Raw genomic sequence first — 19,745 nt, forward strand, 5'->3', positions numbered from 1 at the left:
TGGGGGCTTCTTTTATGTACTATGGAGCCACAGTATTTGGGTCTGGGAGGCTCCTGGTGGGCTGCGACCAGGCCTGACCATCTGTTCTTCCTTCCGTTTTCGGACTTTCTCTCACACATTCTGGATTGTATGGCTTTTCAGGTCAGAACAAATAGAACGTGTTTTATGCCCCCTCTTTCCCTGAGCTCTGGATGTTACTGTTTGCACACAGTTCTGGAAGCAGATGGAGGCTGATAGAGATCCCAGATGATAACTCAGTGGGGAAAGCTCTGTGAAAACACCCACTCAGCATAAACACCTCTGAGGATATGAGGGAGGGAGGGAGGGAGAAATAGAGAGGGACAGAGATACAGAGATAAAGACAGAGTGAGAGAAAGAGAGAGAAACAGACACAGACAGGAAAGAGACAGAGACCCACATCTAGACACACACAGAGAGACAGGACAACCTCCGGGGACGTGAGCCAGTCAATTCCCAGTTGTTTCTGTCCCTCAAGATACAGAGATATGAAGCCCTTAGCCCAGTGCTTGGCACCCAGTGAGGGCTTGAAGTGTACCCATTTTTTGCACAAACAGAGCCCTGAGTCTGTGGGGCGACCACTGCTCCCCGCTGGTCCTCAACCCCTCCCCCAGTTTCTGCCGTCTTCCTGGAGGCTCCCTGGTGCGGGCGGCCACACTGCTGGGTGCCATCTTGGTGCCTGGCCTTCTCTTGGGGTGGCAGGGACCTGTGTCCCTTCGCAGGGTCCACGGCGATGTCAGAGTCAGGTGCGTCCACAAGGAGTTGAAGCGCGTTGCCTGGGGCACAGCGTGAACTCTGGGGACACCTGGGAGTGGGGTTGGAGGTTGAGGGTTGGGGCAAGGGAGAAGTTGGGCAGAAGCCACACCCTGAAATGTTTATTTCAAGCCACTTCCCCTGCTGGTCAAGGGTGGCTCGGGGGCTGTGCAGAAGTCACCCATGGTTCTGCTGAGATTGGAGCTTGGTCAGGGTTCTGAGCCCCGATAAATCACCAGCACAGGAGGGTCCCCAGGGCCACGTTGCCCACCCGCCAGGCTTGCCACTCTGCTGGAGGGGCCCGGCAGTCCGCTGAGCTCCCGCCCTGCACCAGCGTCCCTGGGGCGGCGTCTCATTTAACCTCATCATCAGCTGGGGAAGGGAGATGTTGCCACCAGTCCCACTGATTTTGCAGATGAGGATATTGAGGCTCAGAGAGGTTAAGCCACTTCCCTAAGTCGCACAGCCAGTAAGGAACTGAGCTGGGATTTGAACCGGAAGGACTTGAACTCCACAAGTTGGGCAGGAACCTCTCAGGGCAGTGTTGCAGGAGAGATACCTAGTGATTTGCATTGGGTCGGGGGCTTGGGGACAGAGGGATGGGGGAAGCCCAAGGGGGGGGCGGGTTAGAGGTGGGGAACAGCTACAGGACACCCCCCTCCCCACTGCTGAACCAAAAATATGACAGTGTGGTTGGTGACTGAAGGGAACAACAGGGCCCAAGGAGTGACAGACTACTGCTCCTGGGCAGCTCCCCAGGGCGCGGCTCCACACTGGGAGGGCGGGCGCCCAGTGTGGAGCACCAGTGCCTTTCCTCATGCTGGTGTCGTTGCTGTGGGATGGAGTGGGATGGGGTGGGAAGGCAGCTGGCCATGGGACCCTGCCACCTCACCCTGACCAGAGCCAAGCCAGGGTGGCTGTGCCGTCCCCGCACCCCCCCCCACCGCCTGCCCCTTCCCCCTACCCCCACCCCCTGCAATGGAGCATCCCTCCTTTCCGGAGGAGGAAGTTTCAAGACACTTAAGAAAGGATGGCAGAGGATTTGAACCCATGACTCTTTGGGCTCAACATCGCTTGGTGGTTTCATTTCACCTTGTTTCCCTAGGCAGGGCAGGAGCCCCCAGACAGGAGAAGTCATCTTTCCAAGGTAAAAATCGTCCCAGGCGAGGAGAGAGCTGCCCCCTGAAACACTCAGCCATGAAGGAGCAGGGTTTTCCTTTGACCACACACCCGGGATGCGTTCCTCTCTTCCTGCCAGGACCGGGCACCGCAGGCGTCTGCTTTTGACTGGGCCGGGCAGAGACAGGACACATACCTGTGGTCTGGGGCCTCTCTCCCACCCCAAGAAATGCCATTTGCAGATGGGGAAGACGGGGAAACTGTGAGAAGACAGGAAGGAGAAAAATCAACAGACATATGGCAGGCGTCCTGGGAGGTAGGGTCACAGCCCGGGGAGAGAAAATAGGCCTCAACCACGGGTCAGGGCGTAAACACAGAGGCACCAAGGCCTGATTTGTTGGAACAAACCGCGCCCAGCTGGGTCTGGGAGAAGAGGTTTGCCCTGTGTGCCCCTAGGAGCTTCCGAGGGATCCCGGCTGCTGAGAAGCAGGGCTTCTGAGCTGACAGAGAAGAGGAGGGAACCTTTCAGAGGGGCCAGACCCCCAGCGTCTCCCCATCATTGTGCTTCTGACCCCGGCTCCCCGATGGGCCAAACTCAGGCCTCAGTGTGGGAGAGCAGAGACCTGAAATGGGGTCAGGCAGGAACCTTCCGGCCAGGAGTGACCCAAGGAAGAGATCCACAGGGTCTTGGCTACTACGGGACAGTGAGCACCTCACGTCATCTCTTTTTTCTCTGCCTTCTCTGGTGAAAACAGCACTTTGAGCTGTTCGTCTGGGTGTGGAGGTGGCTTCTAGTGGCTTCTTCCTCAGTCTTGGGACTGGCCGACTGTCCCCCAGCTCAGTTGAAGGGCAGTGTTGGGTGCTGTGGGGGAAAGAAGGAGCACCTCCTGGGGGTACTTTGCGGGGTCAGCTCACTCAGCCCTGAGGTAACCATCCCCTCAAGTGTGAAGACCCTGTGAAGAGAGGTTTCTTGCTGTGACTGGGAATGGCATTTCCCTGGGTGAAGCTGTTGCTGTCCTGTCAGGAAGTGAAGGCTGAGGTGAGGAGGATGATAATAATAGTAATAATCATCATGCCTGCTCTCCTTACAGCCCTGGCTGACTCCATACAGCCAGATGAGGTGACAAATGTGATTCTTCCTTGTGGGCCACGAACCATGACTCACATGTGAGGGGCTGAATTATGCCCCTTCAAATTCATGTGTGAAGTCCTAACCCCCAGGACCTCAGAATGTGGCTGTATTTGGAAGTAAGGTTTTTTTTTTTTTTTTTAAAGAGTTTATTTATTTATTTGACAGACAGAGATCACAAGTAGGCAGACAGGCAGGCAGAGAGAGAGGAAGGGAAGCAGGCTCCCCGCTGAGCGGAGAGCCCGATGCGGGGCTCGAGCCCAGGACCCTGGGATCATGACCTGAGCCGAAGGCAGAGGCTTTAACCCACTGAGCCACCCAGGTACCCCTGGAAGTAAGGTTTTTAAAGAGGTGTTTAAAGTAACATGAAGTTCTAATTCAACATGACTGGAGTCCCTGTAGGAAGGGGAGATTAGGAATCTGCAAACTGAGGAGAAAGACCTCAGGGGAAACCAGTCCTGCCAACACCTTGACCTCAGATTCCAGCCTCTAGAACTGTGAGGAAGTAACTTCCTGTTGTTGAAGCCACCCAGTCTCTGGTACTTTCTGTGGCAGCTCTGGGATGCCAATACAGTATGATAGTCGTGGCCATTGCTAGGACCCCAGACATACCCTCACACAGGTGAAGTATGACATGCCGGTGCCTGTGGAGGCTATGATGGGCTCCAGAGGAGGCTGGGAAGTGAGAGGAAGGCACAGAACTGTCAGCCAGGGGCAGTCAGGAAAGGCTTCAGGGAGGAGGCCAACTCGACTTTGGTTTTCTAAAGTGTAAAGTAGGGATGATGATAGTTCTTCCTCAGAGCTGTTGGGAAGACAGAACAAGGAAATCCATGTAAAATGGGCCTAAAGGACATGTGTGGTGAATTTCACTATAGTTTTGGCTATGATTTATTAATGTGTGCTAAGAGCTGGGAGTAGAAAACAGAATAGTGTAGGGGAAAGGCAGAACATCAGGGAGGGGACAGAGACCCCATTAGCCTGGGAAGGGCATATGCCAGCCATGGAGGGTAGAGGGATAGGATGGGATTGTCATGGACATTGGAAGGGTCGTGATGATGAACATATTTCTTGTCACGTGAACAGAACTTCTCCCAAGACCTGTTTTAAATATTCCTGTCTGGGACGTCTGGGTGGCTCAGGCAGTTAAGCGTGTGCCTTCGGCATAGGTCATGATCCTATGATCCTATGATCCCGGGATCGAGTCCTGCATTGGACTCCCTGTTCAGCGGGGAGTCTGCTTCTCTGCCCCTCCCCTGGCTTGTGCGCTTCTCTCTCACCCTCCCCCTCTCTCTCTCTCTCTCTCTCTTTTTCTCTAAGTAAATAAATAAAAAATTTCTTAAAAAAAAATATTCCCATTTGGCCCTCCCTTCCTTCCTTTCTTCCTCTCATAGATATTTCTTAGTCCTCCTATGGGCCTTTCAGTTGTGTGTTGGATATTGGGCAGACAGATGTACAAGGTGGACATAGCTCCTTGTTTCACGAGGCATTTCTTTTACTTCAGTCTGTGGAGGGCCGTCTGCCTGCTGCCTAGGTCCTCTGGCAGGTGGCGGGACAGGGGATTCCTGTAGAGGGGCAAGAGGAGCAGAAAGTCTGTCCCACCACCCCCATGCAGCCTGGGCCCCGTGGCCGAGCTGCTGAATGTGCTCTCAGTAGGAGAGTAAGGTTCTCTATGGGCACTCAGTGAGGAGCGGTAAATGGAGGCCACGAAAAGCGTCAAGGCAGGTCTGGGATGGTTGCCATCAATAACACTCAGCCTTTTAACCCTGCTTTAATCTTAATGACTGCTGTGACAAATGTTGCACGAGGTGTGCCAGTCAGTGTCTCATGGAAGGAGTATAGTTTGTTACGGTAAGCCCTCTTCAGACGCCGCAGAAGACAGATCTTGCAGTTTGGAATGGCTAATGAAGCTGACCTTGGCCCTCAGTCAGGGTCAGCAGATACATATCAAGCAGATCTTTACGCTCATTCCAGTACCCGTGGCAGGCAGCACTGATCAACCTGCTGATCTCGTGATCTCTCTCAGGAAAGCCACCACCTGTGGAAATTAGCCCAGGGATCATGCTGATTTATTGGGTCCCCTGGGTGCTAGGGGCTTGTCTTAGTCTATCTGGGCTGCTTCAACAAAATATCACAGACTGGGTTGCTTATAAATGGCAGAAATTTATTACTCACAGTTATAGAGGCTGGGAAGACCAAGATAAGGGTGCCAGCATGGCTGTGTCCTGGTTCATAGCTCGTGTCTTCTCACTGTGTCCTCACATGGTGGAAGGAGCTAAGGGAGCTTGCAGGGTCTCTTGTAGAAGAACGCTGACCCCTTCTTGGGAGCTCCACCTTCATGATTGAAGCACCTCCCAAAGGCCTGCCTCCTAATACCATCACAGTGGGGGTTCGGATTTCAACATTGGAATTTGGGGGCACGCACACATTCAGGGCATAGCAGAGCTTTGTGCTGACCCAGATCCAAGGTCCTAGGGCCTCATTTCTCTACAAGTTCATCAGAACCATTAAGGGCCTGGGAGCTTGTTAAGATGCAGATTCCTGGGTTTGACCCCACAGCTGTGGAATCAGAATCTTTGGGGTTGGGATCTCAGAATTTTCATTTCACGGAAGCCACAGATATTGCAATTACCACCATTGGGACCAGGACTCTCACTAAGTGCTGTCTTCTTGGCCGTGTGCTGGAGGGAGGGTGTGCTGTGTGCTGGAAAGTCTTCTTCAGCCTCTCTGTGCAAGGTTAGTTCTGGTGACAATAGTTCCCAGAGAATAGGCCTCATTCTTGCTGCTCTAAGAAATTGTTGGCTCTTTATGGGAGTAAAGGGCAAGATCAGGGAGGAGTTAAGAGCAGAGGCTCTGGCTGCCTTCTGTCCAGGTTCACATTTCAGCCATGCCAACCATTAGTGGTGAACCCCTGGGCAGTTTCCTTAGTTCCTTTTGCCCCAGGGTCTCCATCTGTAAAATGGGAATGCCCATAGTACTCACCATAGGCTGTTACAGGGATTAGATAAATCAGTCCATTTGAAGCACTTAAAATAGTACTCAGCCTCCTCACCCAATAAGTATTATCTCTCTTTTTTAAAAAAGATTTGTTTATTTATTTTAGACAAAGAGTGTGGGGCAGGAGGAGAGGGAGAGAGAGAGAGTCTTAAGCAGACTCTGCACAGCATGGAGTCCAACACAATGCTCGAACTCACGACCCCGAGATCTCAGGACCCGAGCTGAAACCACCAGTTGGGCATTTAACCGACTGCCCCACGCAGGCCCCCCCAGCTCCTTTTAAAATTCTGTTTGAGAAGGAAAGGCCTTGGTTGTCTTGTCCATTCTCCAGCTTCCAGGAAACCCACCATGTAACATGAAATGTGCCAAAGTTAATAGCTTACTTGGTTAGTACATTCTTACCTATTTCTGGCTGAAGTACTGCCTAAGAAAACATCCTTAGGGGAAATGGAGAACAGGGGCTCTAGACATGGTATGAATTGCCTGTACCTCAGTGGTTCTTAACCATGGTTGGGTTTGTCTACCTGGTACATTTGGCTGGGTCTAGAGATATTTTTCGTTGTCACAGCTCGCAAGGCTGAGAGATTGTCCTGGATGCTAATGGGTAGAGGCCAGGTTTGGGGCTGAACATCCTACCATGTGCAGGGCAGTGTCCACAGCAAAGAATGATCTGGACCCAAATATCAACAGTGCTACAGTTGAGGAATCCTGCCCCATCGAGAGAAAGCAGTCTGTAAAGTGGAAAAGATACAGCATGAGACGGGGCTTTGACTTCTGACTCTTCATGTATCAACTGTGTTCCTGGAACAAGCTCCCAAGCTCCCGTGGACACCACGTTCCCCATAGGAAAGCATGGAGATCACTACAGCCGGCTCTGAAGGGTTACTGTAAGTTGTGGGAGATTATGTACATAAAATGCTAAACACAGTGCCCGGCACATGGAGTTCACTCAAAAAATTTCTCATTCCTTCCTTCAGTGGAAAATGAGGTCTCGTTCTCCTCTCAGCCTCCTACGTCAGCAGGAAGATTCCTGGTGTATGTAACCTACCATTGTTGATCTCGTTTTTTAGTTTTTTAATCATCTCAGTGGTGTTCTGCTAAATGCTGTCCAATATTCTCCTTCTCTCCGTTGTGGAACTGGATTCAAGTCCATAGGTCAAGGAATGGGCGAATGATTGCAGAATTCCTACACAGACTCTGCCGTTTATACACACGTGTGTGCTTCTCGAATGGTGATCTCGCCTGGCTGACACATCGCTATCTGGCCATCCCCCTGAGCTTTCCACCTGCCTTTCTCTCTCTCTCTCTCTCTCTCTCATGTTCCTTTCAGTTATACTCATTCTTTGTCTCTCAGGTTTCAAAAGAAGAATTATCAATGATTATGGATAAGGAGATAGAAATTTAAAAAAAAGAGCTCAAAAGACAAATGTAAATGCGTAGGCACAAGAAAGCTATAGTTAAACGAAGGAAGACCCAGGGAGGCTTCTGGTAGGAAAGGGAAGAGAGCTAAATGGAGAGAGGAGTATCTAGCAAGTTCAAGGGCAACTTAGGGTGTCACTGACCAGCCTTCGCTATGTACTGGAGAAGAGATGTACTGGGGACACAAGGGAGTCATGTGGCTGGGCAGGAATGCCAGTCCACGCTGGGGACTCAAGGCCAGTCTGCCTCCTGGAATCCAAGGTGTGGAACCCTGAGTCTTCACTCCCTGGCATGAAGCTGGAGGAGAGGGCAGTCATCAGAGCTTGTGCTCTGTAATCAGATAGACCTTGATTGGATCCAGGCTTCACCACTAACTGCCCTGAATGGCCAAGGACAAATTATCTCCCTCTTCAAGACTCCAATTTTGCAAGGACAAAATAGCAAAATTGGCAGTAGTAGTGATATCTCTTCCTAGGAGTGTGTTGTAAAGCAATGCATATAAAACATTGAACACTGGGCTGGACCCATTGTAAATGTTCAGTAAATATTGATGATGAAGAAGATGATGGTGACATGATTGCCTACTCATAAGTGTCTGCTCTGGTTGTCTCGTCTGGTTACATGTACATACACATACACACATGCGACTACACGTACACGAGAAGCTAAAATACACACACACACACACACACACAATCTGTATGTACCCATAGGTATATATTTTAGCCTTTCAAGCACATGCAGTTTTGTCCTGGAGCTGGCTTATAGGCATCTCTTCTCACCTCTGGGGTCAGTGACATCATGTTGGTAGCCTGGCCATGGCGGGAATATTTTATAGCATGGAAATTGTCAAACCCATCCATCAAGGATTCTTTCCCCCACAGAGAGCCAGTTTACGGGCTTACCACTGTGTATGTGTCCCTTGCATCTCTTGTTAGACTCTGAATTCCTTTACGGTCCTGGATGTGGAGCTCTCACCCTTTGATCCCCACAGGGCCTTGCGTGTGTCTTTTGTACAGTAGGCTTCAAAGGACGGAATGAGTCAATAGGACGGAGGGTGAGTGGATGAGAGTAAAGGAGAGGATAGAGCAGAAGTGGACTTCACAAAAGGGAAAGGAAAAGTGACTTCAGAAAAACTGGCAGATGAGCAGCTGGGAAAGGAGTGAAAATCAGGAGGGGGAGTGTTTGGATGCAGAAAATGGTTTGGTGACCGAAAAGAAGGAATTTAGAAATTTAAAACATCCAGAGGAAAAAATGAACTTTATAGGTCAGGAGTGGATGCCACATGGTTTCAGAATCACTGTTGGTAGTGTGCTTTTGAGTTCTACCCTTTTAGATGAGTGGCATTGGTTCAAAATGTTGAGACAATTCAGGAATTGGTTATAAGAGCCAGAAATTTGGAACCAGTCTAATGTCCAAGAGTAGGGGATTGGTCAAGGAAATACAGTACATTCATTTTATAACATATTTAGAGGTCCTATAAACAAATGATGACAAATCCCAGTAAAGGGCAGACAGAGCAATGATAAAAAGCATGGGAAGCCAAAACATTGTATTTCATAATGTTAAAGCAAGTTGGAAACAGTATGTGTGATCACACTTTTGTGTAAGTGTGTACATCTGGAGGAATGTCGGGGGGGCACACATTAGAACGTTCAAGTAGTTTCTTCTGACAGGCGGATTTTTTTCCCTTCCCTCTTTGTTTATGGCATTTTCTATTTTTTCCCTATTTATAATGCTTCTTTACTTAAAAAAAAAAACATTTAAAATGTTTTTCACTTTGCCCTCCCCCAGATATTTATTTATATTTGTATGCGTAGACACACACACACACAAACACACACACACACTTGTCTTTCTTTTTTAGATACATATATTCCTTTCATTTTTATTAAGAGAAATTTAAAACATACACCCAAGGAGAGCCATTAGCATAATAAGCCACATGTCCATCTTCCATCTACCCATCGTCCATCTTCAAAATCTAAAAACTTGGCCAATCATTTTTAAATTATAGGACTCTCTTACATCCTTTCCATCTCTTCTTCTTCCTTATTGACTTTCAAGGTCATGGCATCCTTAAGAGTGTTAGTAAAGTGACTAAGAAGAGGTTTGTGGGCCAACAAAGGATTTCCTCTGATTTGAGAATTTATCTATACAAAATGTCTTACATTGATTTAATAAAGTACAGTAATAACTCTGGAACCCTTAGCAAATTCCTTTGATTGGGAAAAAGTAATCTACGTGAAACTGGGACTGTCCCAAAGACTTACTGAGTCTGCATCCACACTGGGGAGTGATGAATGAGGAGTCCCCAGAAGACGTGGAAAAGCTGGAGGCTTCCATCAGAATGATAAGACAGCTCCAAATACACTAGCCTCCCGGCAGTGCAGCACTGTGGGATCTAAAGACCTCCAGATCCTGGGACAGCTCCCCTGGATTCAGTGTGTAATGGATGGCAGGTGTGAGGACGTGGACTAGAGTTTTCCCACGGCAGATCCTGATTCACAGATGGAAGATGCATTTCTGTCCCCAGAGAACTTGTTTAGCGGGAGGTAGACCAGTAAGCCGTGATTAGGGCCTTAATGAGTAGTGTGATTAGGCCTTGAATGAGCAGACAGAGCAGAGAGAGAGCCCAGTGGGTTTCTCAGTCTGTCTTCTAGTAGAACAGTAGAAGAACGGGAATTCCTTCATATTCCATTTTTTTTTTTTTTTTCTGAGAGGCAGACTGGTGTAGTAACAAAGAGCCTGGCATCTGGACCTGGAGGGAAGGGGTTTAAGTTCTGGCTCTTTGTGCATCTTGGGTCGTTTACTTAAATCCGCTGTACCTCAATTGACCAATCTGTGAGACGGACATATTATGAGTTCCAGACTCATAGGGCTTTGTGAGGATCCAAGGAGGCAACATTCATGAGTGGCTGGTGGTCAGGAGGCGCCTTGGAAATGTTTGCTCTGTGATTTTTTTCCTGAGCTTCTCTCTCTGTGGAACCCCCCTCCCCCATTCTCTTCTCTTTTTCCTTCCCCTCTTTCTATGCCTCTCTGCCTCTCTTATCCTTCCCACCACGTGGATTCCACCCTCAATGGATTAGTCCCTGCCAGGGATTAATTATTTTTCCAGGATAACCTTTTTTTTTTTTTTTAAAAAAGTACTCGATCCCAGAACCCTGAGATCATGACCTGAGCCGAAGGCAGCGGCTTAACCCACTGAGCCACCCAGATGCCCCACCAGGATAACCTTTTGATATTGGTGCTGACAGGGCAAGGTTGCTTCTTCATGCAATTTGCCAATGATTTTACCAGCAAAATACTTACCTTGTGAAGTGAACCCTGATTTATTTTCCTCTACGCCTTCATACACTAGGCATGAGACTGTTTGCCTAACAGTATTTCCAGTCATCCCAGCCTCAGGGAGGTTAGGTGACCCAGGTGAGGTGTAACAGGGTGGGTGCCTGCCATTTGCGGTCACAATGAGAGCTGGCCACACCCAGGTCTCTATGGCGCAGATGACCTCCCTGTATTGCTGGGTAGGTCAAGCTCCAGGCCTTTCTCCCAGAGTCCCTCAGTGACGGCACAGCAGTGAGCATTCTGTCCTCCAGGGGTAGCCCAGGTTGGTTTGCTACAGCTCTTAAGAATTCACCAGCACGTGAACTAAGGAAAGAATATTCTCCTGCATCAGAAGAGAGATCTTTTTATTTCATTTTATCTTTTTACCAATCCATATATCATAGGAATAATCTAGCCAATGGAAACTCCATGTTGGCTTTTAGATTATTAACTAAGTGAGGGGGAATATTATGTGAGCTGGGTAGGGTTAATGGGTGTCATAGGGCAGTGAGTGTTTGTATGAGAGAGAGAAAGTGTGAGTGTGTGTGTGTGCGCGCATGAATGTGTGTGATGGGTTTACATGCTGGGAATACACAAGGACTGGTGTTGGACCTAGGAATTATTTATTTGAAACTGGGATGGATCCACAGTTTCAGATAAATTTAGTAATGTTACTGATAATCTTTTTCGGGGGTGGTGGTAATGAGGCAGGAAAGAATCCTGGAAATGGACACATCATAAAGGACACAGCCTTATTTTCCCTTTTCTACCTCCCTTTCTTCTCTGTACCGTTTCCTCCTGTAAGCAGAAGACTATCTGCATTCAGGCTCTAGAGACTCAGATCTACCCTGAAAGGTTTTTAGCCAAGCATTTTCACTTTTTCTCAAAGTAGGCACATCTCTTTGCAAGGAGAGGTTCTTTAACAACAGCAGAAGGCACATTGCTATTGTATTTTTATAATAAAGTATTTTTATGTTTCTCATCTGAGTCATCTATCAATCGGGTTTTTTAAAAAAAGATGTTCAGAGATGTGTCTTGCTCAAGGTCATGTTCTCAGTGGATGAAAAGGTACATGCTATTTAAATACTGACGCACTCAACCAAAATGCCTTCCCCAAAGGCTGCACCAAGTTTCCCATGTCCAGGGTACAAGTGTTCTCATTTTCTTGTATACTGTTAACAAAGTCTTTAAGTTCTGCCAATTTGATGGATTAAAAATATCTCACTATTTTATTTATTTATTTTTTTAAAAGACTTTATTTATTTTACAGACAGAGATCACAAGTAGGCAGAGAAGCAGGCAGAGAGAGAGGGGGAAGCAGGCTCCCTGCTGAGCAGAGAGCCCGATGTGGGGCTCGATCCCAGGACCCTGGAACCATGACCTAAGCCGAAGGCAGAGGCTTTAACCCACTGAGCCACCCAGGTGCCCCTATCTCACTATTTTAAATAAGCATTTTCTATTTACTGGTGAGGTTGATTATCTTTTCATCTAGTTATCATATATATACACATATGTATTCTTTTTCAATATCATTTGGTAATTTTTCTGTTGATGTGCTAAATTGATTTACTTCCATGTACCATTTTAATTCCCTTGTTGCTTCTTTTATTTTTGTCCTGGAAGCTTTTTATCTCTCCTTCTATTTTCAATGATAGCCTAGCTGGATAGAGTATTCTTGGCTGCATGTTTTTCTCGTTGAGCGCTCTGAATATATCATGCCAGTTCTTTCTGGCCTGCCAGGTCTCTGTGGATAAGTCTGCTGCCAATCTAATATTATCATATATTTTTGAATTATTTTCCTTGTGATTGCCCTGGGCATACAATTAACATCTTAATTTATAACAATGTTGTTCAGATTAATATCAACTTAATGACAACAGTCTAAAAATTGTGCTCTGCGATATCTTCATTCCTTCTTCCTCTTTATGCTGTTATTACCACAGATTACATACACTACGTGCCCATCAGCACATTTATAATTACTTTTTAAATAAAAACTTTTTTATACTGTCGTTTATAAATTTCCTCTACACTTTTATAAACTTTTAATATACTTTTACAACTTATAAAAAGATTTATAATTTTTTTACTCAATTGCCTCTTAAATCAGGTAAGGGAAAAAAAGGACTTATAGACAAAAAATAAATTTATGCTGTCATTTGTGTTTCCCTCTATAGGTGCCTTTGCGCTCTGTAGTTCTTCATGTGGATGTGAATTACTGTTTGACGTTCTTCCATTTGTGCTTGAAGGACTCTCTGTTATTTCTTTTAGGGCAAGTCAGCTAGTGAAGAATTCTCTCAGTTGTTATTTGTCGGCAATGTCTTAATTTCTCTTTTGATTTTTTTCCCCCAGATAAACCTCTGTGGTTTAATATAATGAAATCTCTATGGGGCAATATAATAGATGTAGCCTAATAAAAGTTAAAATTCAAATATGAATGTTCTGAGGAGGCAGCTCCCCTGTTACCAAGCTCCCCTGACCATTCAGAGCCCTAGATTCTCTTGAACTTGGGGTTCTGCAGCTTCCTAGGCTGCTTTGTCATTTTGCATTGGGCCACAATAGAGCAAAGACCACAAGATTCCCACACGGGTTGGATCTCTGTTACTTCTGCTCACCTTCACTTTGCTCAGGCACGTGGCCCCATTGGATATCACAGAAGATAGGGCAATGTTATCTGGTTGTGTGCCCAGAGGAAAGGGAAGAGAGTATGGTGATCAGGTCACCAGCCTCTGTCTCTTCTAGCAGTAAATAGAGAGTTTGTCTTTTATTCTCTTGTGTTGGTAATGGCAGACTTACAGGGAAGGGATATCCAATGGTGTCTTTTTCTCCTTTATTTTTTAAGGATAATTTTGCCAGATAAAGAATTCTTGGTTGACAGGTTTCCCCCCTCCCCCTTCAGCATATTGGAAATCATTCCATTGTACATTGTAGTCTGGCCTTGCTGGTTTCTGATGAGAAATCAGAGTTAATTTTATTGAGGGTCCCTTGTATGTGACCAGTCTCTTTTGTCTAGGGGGTTTCAAGACTCTCTTTTGTCCTTTGACTGCTTTATGATGATGTCTGGGTATGGTTATCTTTGAATTTATCCCGTGTGGAGTTCATTGAGTTTCTTAGATACATAGATTGATGCTTTTCATCAAATTTGGGAAGCTTCCAGTAATTATTTCACATTTCAAATGTGAAATATTTCAATTCCACATTGAAATTCCACATTTCAAAAGTTCCACATTTCAAATATTCTTTCTACTCCTTTCTCTTCTCTCCTCCTGGGGCTCTCGTTGCTCCTATGTTGGTACACTTGATGGTGTCCCATAGCTCTCTCAGGCTCTGTTCAGTTCATGTTCCTTCATTTTTATTTTTTCTTATTCCTTAGATTGGATGAGTGGAACTGACTATCTTCATGTTGGTGAATCCTTTTTCTATGTGCTCAAATCTGCTGTTGAGCTCGTGTAGTGGATTTCCATTTTTATTCTTGTACCTTTCACATCTAGAATTTCTGTTTGGTTCCATTTTGTGCTTTCTTTTTCTTTATTGACATTCTCTACTTGATGAGACACCACTCTCATACTTTCTTTTAGTTTTTAAGACATACTGTCCTTTAGCTCTTTGAACATATTTAAAATAGCATATTTATAATCCTTGTCCAGTTAGTCCAATGTACAGACTTCCTCAGGGACAGTGTCTGTTTCTTTTTTTCCCCTGGCAAATGGGCCACAGTGTTCTGTTTTGTTTTGTTTTAAGATTTTATTTATTTGAGAGAAAGAGAGCACAAGCAGGAGAACTGGGTGAGGGAGAAGCAGGCTCCCAGCTGAGCAGGGAGCCCAATGTAGGGCTCAATCCCAGGACCCTGGGTCATGACCTGAGCTAAAGGCAGACACTTAACTGCCATCCAGGTGCCCCCAAACTGTTTTTTTTTTTTTTAATTTATTTGCATATTTTGTAATTTTTTGTTAAAAACTGGACATTTAAAATCATATAATGTGGCAGTTTTGGAAATCAGATTCTCTCCCCTCCCTAGGGTTTGTTATTTTTGCTACTCATAATAGTAGTTTTTTGTTTATAGCCTCTTCTGATATTCTGTAAAGTCTGTTTTCTTTGTTATGTGTGGCCACTGAAGTCTTGTACTCAGCTTAGGGGTCAGCTAATGGTTTGAATAGAGATTTTCATAAATGCTTGGAACTAGTAAACCTTCCAGTATTTGCCGAAGGGCTCTCTGTGTGCATTGAGATCATGCTTTAATACTCGGGCAGGAAGTTTACCAGCCTGCCTTCACTTTCCATTTGTGCAGGGCCTCAGGACCAGCCAGAGGTGAGAGCTTGCAGCATTCTCAGGTCTTTCCTGACTCTGTGCATGACCACAGGCACATGTCTAGTCCTATGCATGCACGTGGCTTTCCAGATTCCCCAGAATATAGTGGACTATTTCACAGTCCCTATGGACATCTTACTCCCCAGCTTTTCCTTTTAATTTTTTGAATTGGGTTTTGGCTAGGTGGTTGTTTGTCCCAACTGTTATTACTGCCTTGGACTTAAAAAATTGCTGCTGATGGTTTTGTTAAAAGTTTAGGGAAATCCTATTTGTGCTGGGCAAGCTCTGAGTCAAGTCAAATAAAGACAAACCCTGAGAGTGGGATTTCCCAGGGAGGTATCAGGATAAGTTATGACAGATCTCTGGGAATGGGCTTTGAAGGAGCTCCAACCTCATTCCTTCTCTTCTAGTGGCTACAGGGCTGCTAGCTTTTACTGTGATTCAAGGATGTTGGTCTTTAAGGCCACAGCAGGGCTGGGGAGAGAAGGGTAGGGATAGGGCAAGTTGAAATGCTACAAGGATCATTATTAGTTCTGAGATTTAGCCATTTCTTCTTGAAATGATAAATGATAAATGATAAATTTTCAGAGTTCTGAAAAAGTTGATTTTGACCATTAATTTTTTTTTTTTTGGCCAGGTTTTCATTTCTTTAATAGAGAAGAGGAACTCCAGAGATCCTCATTTCACAATTTCTGCTGATATCACTCCGTATTAATTTTTAATTGTATGTGTGGATGTGAATGAGTGTTACGCAAATGCATACATTCATATATACACACATACAGAGGCAGAGATAAACACTTTCCCCTAAGAACTGCCATAGCTATACCTCATGAGTTTTGATATGCTTCATTATCATTTCTTAATAAATCTTTTCTAATTTTCTTAATTGTTCTAACTTTATCACTCTCCTCCTCTGCTTCTGTCTTCTCTTGTATAATAACGATTAAGGGGGCTTATTATTTCTCCCTCATTATGCTTCAGTATTTATTTAGACTAAGTTGTAAGTTATATCCATTCATTTGTTAACCATTGTTCTTAATTATTTTTTCATCATTTTCTGTATTCTTTTTTTTTTTTTCCATTTTCAGTATTCTTGAATAACTCTTCAGTGAGAGCCTGGATATAAACATTCTGAGTTCATGACTAAAAAAGTGTTCATTTTATGGTATAGCTATGGTTTTGGCAAATATAAGATTCTAGGTTCAAAATAATTTTCTTTGTGATTTGGGTGCTCTTTTCTTTCAAAGTCCAATGTTGTTGAAGAAAAGTTATATCTTGGTTTGTTTCTTGTTTCTTCCTTTCTTTTTTTAAAAAGATTTATTTATTTTAGAGAGTGACAGAGAGAGTGCTTTGGGGAGGAGGAGGGGTAGAAGGAGAGGAAGAGAGACTCCTGAAGCAGGCTCCCTGCTGAGTGCAGAGTCCTCTGGGGGGAGGACCATCCCAGGACCCTGAGATAATGACCTGAGCTGAAATCCAGAGCCCAACACTTAACTGACTGAGCCACCCAGGCACCCTGTTCCTTTTCTTTCTAGACATTTTTAAGGAAGTTATCTTAGGTATACTAAAATCTCATTGAGCATGTAACTCCACTTGTTACTGGTCCTGAGGACTTGGGCTAGTGTTTTTAGTATCTCTGTAATAGTTGCCTCATCTGTAGCACGAAGGAGAAGATGTTCCCAGATTCAGGTTTGCTGTGAGAATTAAAATACATACTGCACATAAACCAGTTAGTCCGGTGCCTTTCTTTGAAGAGATCAAATTTTTTTTTTTTTTTTTTTTTTTTTTTTTTTTTTTTTTTTTTTTTTTGAGAGAGAGAGAGAGAGAGAGAGGAAGGGAGCATGTGCACAAGCAGGGGGTGGGGAAGGGTGCAGGGAGAGGGAGAGAGACTCCTAAGCAGGCTCCATGGCCAGAGTGGAACCCAATGTGGGGCTTGATTTATGACCCTGAGATTATGACCTGAGCTGAAATCAAGAGTCAGATGCTTAATCAACTGAGCCACCCAGGTGCCCCAGAGATAGGTGTGTGTGTGTGTGTGTGTATATATACACACAAATGTGTGTACATATGTGTGTGTGTGTGTGTGTGTGTGAATGTATGTATGTGTGTGTGAAAAATATATATATATAATTTACCCCATTGTTGTCAGGGTGCTATTTTAATCTGAATACTCAGGCTTTTCTTCCATTGAGCATTTTGTCCCCTGTTTCCTGCTTTCTTACATTGCCAACTTCTTTCTTTTCTTCTCTCTATGAACAGAAATTGGACTTTTCAGATAAACTTTTCAAATGTCTTTTCTCTCATATTTAAAAATCCGCCTTTCCCTATGTACTGGGATATTTTACTTGAATCTTCATCCTTCACATGATTGCTCTGCCTTAAGTATCTAGGGATCTCATTTGCTTGCTATATTCCAAAAATTTTTCACTGTATTTAGTCTACAGAATGTGCCTTTCTATTTTTCAGAGTGTTTATGAATTCCTTCTAAAACCAACAACAACAACAAAAACAAAACAAAAAAATCTGTTCTTTATGATTTGAAGAGATAGGGCAAGAATGCAAGTAGTTAATATCTTTTTCTTTTTAAATATTTTATTTATTTGACAGAGAGAAATCACAACTAGACAGAGGCAGGCAGAGAGAGAGGAGGAAGCAGGCTCCCTGCTGAGCAGAGAGCCCGGTGCGGGGCTCGATCCCAGGACCCTGGGATCATGACCTGAGCCAAAAGCAGAGGCTTTAACCCACTGAGCCACCCAGGCACCCCAAGTAGTTAATATCTTAAATCACCATTTTGATCCCATCTCTTGTTTCTCCCTCCCTCCCAAAGACAGTTTTGAGATGACTTTTGCTTTTTTTTTGTAGATTTCAAAAGTCATGTTCTCCATAGAAATTTTGTAAGATTAAAAGAAACACAAGTGAGAAGTAAACATTGTTATTAATCCCACCACCATCCTAAAGATAATATTAACATTTTCTTGTTTATCCTTCCAGTATTTTTATGCATATGAGAAAATAGAATCCTACTGTGCATTTGTTCTTGTATTATGTTGTGTTTATGTTACATATATTGTGAACATATTTACATGCAAAACGTCTAAACATTGTTTCTTAGTAAATGTACAATGTTACGTGTATGTACCAACATTTATTGACTCAAGCCCCTCATTGTTGAACATTTCTGTTTCATTAGTGCAACAATGTACATCCTCATAGATAAATATTTGCAAGAGTCTATGGCTATTTTCTTAGAATACATGACTGAAACCTCTTGCAGAGACGATACCCTTATTATTCTAAAAGGATGTCCAGAGAGTCATATGAAATTATGATCCTATTGGCAACGAGGCCTGTGATTTAATGTAAGAATTCCTTAATTTTGGTGGTAGATACAAAGAAGTAACACAACTTGATCCAATACAATGCTTTCCAAAGCTGGTCAGTCCCCCAGATCATCAAGGGTGCTCATTTAAACCGCAGATTCTTGGACCCACACTTGGAAATTCTGATTCACTAGGTCTAGTGCTGGCCCCAGGAATCTATATTTTTAACAATCTCCCAGGTGATTCTAGCAATTAAATAAGTTGAGGAAACAGGGTCTAGCAGTGGAAGAGCCGGGAGATGGGAACAAGGTGGGGCAAATGTTGGGGAATGTCCTGGGTGTTTCCCAGCAGGGGAGGGAGTGATGGTGAGAATAGAAAAAGGGCACTTTGAAGGTAGGACTGACTCTTTTGGAGACTGTTCTGACGTGAAGAGCAAAGGCACAAGCTCTCAATGGGGACTTAAGGTTTGGAGCATGTGAGACTCAGGTGACCATGGACCGCTGTGTCACTGATTGGAGAATGAAGACAGCCCCAGCGTTGAGACCTGGATTCCCATCAGCTCTGCTAATGTGTGCCACAGGAGGCTGGAAATTCCCTTTCCACCTCTGGTTTGTAAATGGAAGGTCCTGGGTCACATCAGGGACTTTTTAAACCATGGAAACCCAATGTCACAATGGTGGAGGTTGTGGCCTCGTAGGGGGAAGTCCAGGCTTTGCCCCAACTCACTCTCCCCCAGAGCCGCCAACTTTATCTGCATCGTATTGGGGTCATATTTAAGATTTAGTTTAAAACAATGTCTTCTGCTACCGAAAAGTCTGAAAATCTCCAGACTAGATGACCTTTCAGTTCTAAAAAGCCATATGATTTTGTGAACCAAGGTCAGAGGGAGAAAGAACACTCCAGGGCATCGGATTGAATGAATCAGGACAGTCAAGAATGACCCTTTCTGAATTCTTCCATTAAACTTGATGGGGGAAGTCCCTCATTGCATAGGTCCCCAAAGCCCAGAGAAATCACAGAGGTTCCTCTACGAATACTCTGGTCATGTCATTTTAACATTTTTCAGCAGTAGGGTATGTCTGACTTTCTTTCAGCCTCCTTTCAAGCTGGGAATTTAAGGTGTTCTGCTGAATTCTGAGCAAACAAAGCTTCGGCTCACTTGCTGCTTTGATCTCTGAGAACTCGTAGGAGCAAGAGGGGAGGAGAAGAGCCCGGGGCCCCGGAGGAATTAACTGTGAAAACCTGGCCAGGCTTTGTTGGACCGGGAAGCTGGGGTGGGGTGTCGGGTGTCTGGGGAACAGATGTGAGTCTGACTTGATCTCCTGCAGCTGCAGACAGAGGTTTGCCAGAGGTGAATGCGA

Source organism: Meles meles, chromosome 6 (genome assembly GCF_922984935.1).
Source record: "Meles meles chromosome 6, mMelMel3.1 paternal haplotype, whole genome shotgun sequence".
Taxonomy (NCBI): domain Eukaryota; kingdom Metazoa; phylum Chordata; class Mammalia; order Carnivora; family Mustelidae; genus Meles; species Meles meles.